The sequence below is a fragment of the Myotis brandtii genome, unplaced genomic scaffold (assembly GCF_000412655.1).
Source record: "Myotis brandtii unplaced genomic scaffold, ASM41265v1 scaffold1704, whole genome shotgun sequence".
NCBI classification, from domain to species: Eukaryota; Metazoa; Chordata; class Mammalia; order Chiroptera; family Vespertilionidae; genus Myotis; species Myotis brandtii.
Window position 1 is genome coordinate 82,674 of NW_005356277.1, and position 6,207 is coordinate 88,880.

Here is a 6,207-nt window from a genome sequence, read left to right on the forward strand (position 1 = left end):
CTGATGGGCACTTGGGCTGTTTCCAAATCTTAGCTATTGTAAACTGTGCTGCTATGAAGATAGGGGTGCATATATCTTTTCTGATTGGTGTTTCTGATTTCTTGGGATATATTCCTAGAAGTGGAATTATTGGGTCAAATGGGAGTTTCATTTTTAATTTGTTGAGGAAACTCCATACTGTTCTCCACAGTGGCTGCACCAGTCTGAATTGCCACCAGCAGTGCAAGAGGGTCCCTTTTTCTCCACATCTTCACCAGAGCACTTGTTTTGTTGATTTGCTGATGATAGCTGTTCTGACAAGTGTGAGATGGTACCTCATTGTCGTTTTGATTTGCATCTCTCAGATGATTAATGACTTTGCGCATGTTTTCATATATCTTTTGGTCTTCTGTATACTCTCTCTCCAAAAGTGTCTATTTAGGTCCTTTGCCCATCTTTTTATTTGATTGTTTATCTTCCTTTTATTAAGTTGTATGAGTTCCCTATAAATTTTGGAGATTAAACCCTTATAGGAGATAATATTGGCAAATATGTTCTCCCATGCAGTGGGCTTTCTTGTTGTTTTGTTGATGATTTCTTTTGCTGTGCAGAGCTTTTTATTTTGATGTAGTCCCATTGGTTTATTTTCTCCTTAGTTTCCATTGCCCTAGGAGCTGTATTGGTAAAGATATTGCTATGAGATATCTGATATTTTGCTACTTGTGGATTCCTCTAAGATTTTTATGATTTCCTGTCTTACATTTATGTCCTTTATTCATTTTGAGGTCTTTTTTTCGTGTGTGTGTATGGTGTAAGTTGGTGGTCTACTTTCATTTTTTTTGCATGTATCTGTCCAATTTTCCCAGCACCATTTATCAAAGAGACTGTCTTGACTCCATTGTATGCTCTTGCCTCCTTTGTCAAATATTAATTGAACATAATGGCTTGGGTCTATTTCTGTATTCTCTGTTCTGTTCCATTGGTCTATATGTCTGTTCTTGTGCCAGCAATAGGCAGTTTTGAGGACAGTGGCTTTGTAATATAGCTTGATATCTGATATTGTGATTCCTCTTAATTTATTCTTCTTTCTCAGGATTGCTGTGGCTATTCAGGGTCTTTTTTAAAGTTCCAGATGAATTTTTGGAGAGTTTTTTCTAGGTCTGTGAAATATGCTGTTGATATTTTAATGGGGAGTGCATTGAATCTATAGATTGCTTTGGGTAGTATGGATATTTTAATGATGTTGATTCTACCAATCCATGAACACAGTATATTCTTCCATTTGTTTATTTCTTCCTCTATGTCTTTTTTTCAATGTCCTATAGTTTTCTGAGTAGAGGTCTTTTACCTCCTTAGTTAAGTTTATTCCTAGGTATCTTACTTTTTTTGATGTGATGGTACGTGGGATTGTTTTTTTTTAATCTCTCTTTCTGAAAGTTCATTATTGGTGTATAAAAATGCCATAGATTTCTGGGTGGTCATTTTGTATCCTGCTACATTGCTGAATTCATTTATTAAGTCTAATTATTTTTTGATAGAGTCTTTAGGGTTTTCTATGCACTGTATCATGTCATCTGCAAATAATGACAGTTTTAGGTCTTCTTTTCCAATTTGGATGCCTTTTATTTATTCTTCTTGTCTAATTGCCATGGATAGCACTTCCAGTACTATGTCAAATAGGAGTGGTGAGAGTGGGCATTCCTATCTTGTTCCTGTTCTTAGGTGAAATGGTTTTAGATTTTGCCCATTGAGTATGATGTTGGCTGTAGGTTTGTTATATAAGGCTTTTGTTATGTTGAGGCATGATCCCTCTATTCCCACTATCTGAGGGTTTTTATCAAGAAAGGGTGTTGGATTTTGTGAAATGCTTTTTCTGCATCAATTGATATAACTATGTGATTTTTATCTCTCAGTTTGTTTACGTGATGTATCATGTTTATTGATTTGCGAATATTGAACCATCCTTGCATCCCCAGAATAAATCCCACTTGGTCATGGTGTATGATCTTTCTAATGTAATGCTGGATCCGATATATGAAATAATTTTTAGGAGAATGAGAAATTGAGAGTGTTTAAATTAAGAGTGTACATATTCAAGGCCCATTTGATATAGTGAATATAAATTCAAAGTGAAACCAAGGGCTTGATTGTAGAAGATATATTTCTCTAGCTATGTTTGGTAGCACAGGTTTATAGGCATGAAGTGGTCTGTTATATCAGTGAGTCAAAGATGGTCTCTGTATATGGGCCTCTCTGACTCAGAGACTCCCTAACAATGCTGCCAAGTGACATCACTTAGACAAGAAAGCCTCCTTCTGATGCCCGTTTTCCTGGGAGTTTCCTTGTCTTCCTCTTTTATGGATGGTGGCCCCATCTTATAACCTCTGGGCAGTCTCATGCTGTGAGGGACTTCTCCCTTCCTTCCCCAGCTCATCAATAAGCCTATAAAGCAGTGGTTCTCAACCTTCCTAATGCCGCACCCCTTTAATACAGTTCCTCATGTTGTGGTGACCCCCAACCATAAAATTATTTTTGTTGCTACTTCATAACTGTAATTTTGCTACTGTTATGAATCATAATGTAAATATCTGATATGCAGGATGTGAAAGGGTCATTTGAGCCCCAAAGGGGTTGCAACCCACAGGTTGAAAACCGCTGCAAAGACATCACTCAAATAAAGCTTTGGGCTACTGCCACTCATAATCATATATTTTTTTCTCGATCAGCCTTGAAATTTCTACAATGTCACATACTATGAGATTTATATTTGTTTCCATTTGCTTATTAAAGTGTTCTAATCTGAAAGGATAAGGGAAACTTTCTATTATCTCAAAAGTTTTAAAATGTTATAACCAAGGAAAATGTTATAACCAATAATAGATCACTATGTAAGTCCCCAATGTGCCAAGAAGACTAGAGCTGCAAAAGTTTTCTGTGTTTACATTTCAAAGAAGAAAGAAGGTCTAAGAACCTGGAGATTTCTGTGGCCCTTAAATAACTTCAGGAAACTCTGGCTATATGGCTCCTGGAAAGACTGCATTTACATACCAAAGAGCTGGAGTAAGAAGGGTCTAGTACTTCCCCTAGACCAGTGGTTGGCAAACTGCGGGGCAAACTGTGGCTCGAGAGCCACATGCGGCTCTTTGGCCCCTTGTGTGTGGCCACGAAGTTTCAATCGCACTGTACGTGGGCGCCCACATGTGGTATTTTGTGGAAGAGCCACACTCAAGGGGCCGCAGTTTGCAGACCACTGCCCTAGACAAAATACTAGGGTAAAGCAGGGAGGGAGAGGATTGATCTGCTTATTATTTACTGTGAGGTTATCTCGTATATGTTTCTGTTTCAGAGCACATATATGTATATTCAGAGTAAAATTGATAAAGATGATTATACTCAACAGGGCACTATTATAAGAAAGAAAAGAGTTTAGGACACATGTAAGTCTGACCTTGGAGATTACACTAGGTAAATCAGGAAGTGATGATCTTAGGATGAGCAATAACAATGGATTGTTGAAGTATTGGACAGAATAAGCTGGAAAGTTATGAGGCCTTAGGTGAAAAATGCATTACTTAATTTGTGCTTATGGAGGGATTCTGGTTTATTATTAATAAACTATAGGGTGTGGAATGGGAGATACTACCTGCAGTAGGAAAGAAAATAAGATCTTTGAGAAAAGGAGAATAAGGAATTAAAAAACTATATTATTGACATCATGAAGAACTGAGATAAAAACAACCTCAGGATAAAATGAACCAGCAACTAAAATTCACAACGAAGATGCAATGTTTAATCAGATTTGAAGACATATTATCAGGTATAAAATAGTGGAAACAATGGCAATTTTTTAATAAGGTTGTGTGTGTGTGTGTGTGTGTGTGTGTGTGTGTGTGTCTGCCTCTGTGAATATAAAGAGAGTAATATTTATGAATAAGTAAGCAAAATCCCTGGTGTCAGTGTGTGTGTGTGTGTGTGTGTGTGTGAGAGAGAGAGAGAGAGAGAGAGAGAGAGAGAGGGGGGGTGTAAAGGGAGATATAAAGGGAATATATATCCCTTTATATATAAAGGTAGATAACACTTATGAAGATTTTAGCAAAATTTCTGATATATCATAAGCACTTGATGAATGTTTGTCATTATGATGTTTATTACAATTAAAGTGATAATGTTTCAACTATTTTCCTGAAAGAATGTTATCCTAGAATTCTCCTAAGGTATTTTGAATGATCCTTTCCTTTCCTTTCCTCCTTCAAATTTTTGAAAAGTGGCTACTTAGTGTGAAGCATGGTATTAGACATCACAAAGGTGCATGACAGAGATTATTTCTATTTCATAAATCCAGAAGACACCATTTATGTCATAGTCTATGAATTTTATATCCCCAGGTTTATATACATTTCAACCTGTGTGACTGCATATTAAACACTAGATTGTCATCATAGTCATTTAGTAAATATTTACCAATATGAGAGAATGGAGAAATACAAAGTGTAGTAGAAATGTAGCACATAAGTGTAATTTAAAGTAAAAACAAAGTTATCCTTGAGGCAGTGACATTCCATCTGTAACCTTAAAATGACTAGGAAATGAGAAGTCTTGCATGAGAGAGATGTAAAGAGCATTAAAAGCTGAAGCAAGAACATGACACAGAATCTGAAAGGTATCAAAAAAAAAGTATAGACTGGTTGAGACTCAAGGAAACTAAAGAAAATGAGCTGTGTAGCAGAAAGTGATGCAAAAGGGTTGCAGGGACCAGGTTATAAAGATACTTACTGGTCATTTTGGATATTGCAATTATAATCCATGAAGGTTACCACTATGTATAAGAAAGAATAGAGACTTTAATTCAGACATACCTTATTTTTTAATCTTGGTGATGTAGTGGTTAAGTATATGAAATGTGGAACCAAAGATATCCAGATTCAGACCCTGGCGTCACTGTTATTAGCTGTAAAATTGTACATAAATTATTTAATCTATTAGTATCTTTATTTTCTCATCTGTTCAGTGGTATTTATTTTTCCAAAGTCAGCTGTGCAGATCAGTGAGAAACGGATGTTAAGCTTTAAGCCTAGGGCATAGAACAGGATGACCTCACAGTACATAAACATAATCCTTTTCCTTCATTCTATGGTTTTATAATATTTTGCTGATATATTAAGCAAATATATTCCATATCAAAGCACTCAGCAGACCTTTGGGAAATAATAATGTCCTTATTTATTATCTTAAGGGATAGCTAATAACAACCTGAATGTAATTTAAGTCTTGTAGTTTGGGAAAAGACCCCATATCCCAGAGGACCACTGAGTCCCCTGCCACCTACCTCCTTTAATGCATTGTGATTGGGAGCAGAGTAAAACCTAGCTCTTGTTCACTGTGCATACTTCCTAGCAACTACTCCTTATAGAAACTGGCTCTCTGGATGAATCTCAGCTTTTAATTTGGGTGAGTTGGTACATATGCAAGACAGGAAAAGAGAGGAAAGGGCTACATTCAAACATTTACATTTATAGAATTATAAGATTCTCAAAAAAGTAAATAATGTGTGCCTCTTTGTAAACCCTTAGTAAAGTTAAGAATAAGTACTGTAGCCTGGCCAGTGTGGCTCAGTGGTTGAGCAACAATCTATGAACCAGGAGGTTACGGATCAAGCACATGCCAGGCTTGATCCTCAGTGTGGGGTGTGCAGGAGGCAGCCAATTAGTGATTCTCTCTCATCATTAATGTTTCTATCTCTCTCTCCCTCTCCCTTCCTCTCTGAAATCAATAAAAATATATTTTTAAAAGAGAATAAATACTGTAGACATACAATATGGTAAGAAGGTGAAATGGGCCTTTTTTCCCCATAACTGATGTAAATGCAGTTACTTGTTGACGAGCTAAAGTATAGGGATCATTGGGTCACAGATACTCTAAATTAGAATTAAAATAACTTTAAAGCTGTTTGACTAAGAAAGGCTTTAGAGTCAGAGAAAGCTGTGATCAAAGAATGCATTTCTTTCCACTCAGCATTAAACCTGATTAAGCAACACTTGTGGGAGGAAGAAAATTTAGGACTAAGGTGAAAAAATCTCTGTTTAATAAGGCAATCAAAGGACAACCCGTACCCAACCATTATTTTTATGTAGTTTATCTTCAAACTAGTTGAGCTATACTAGATAAGAGAGATGAGAAAGTAGAGAAAGATTTTCAGACTAAATTTCGTGTGGCATAAAAATTTCTCCT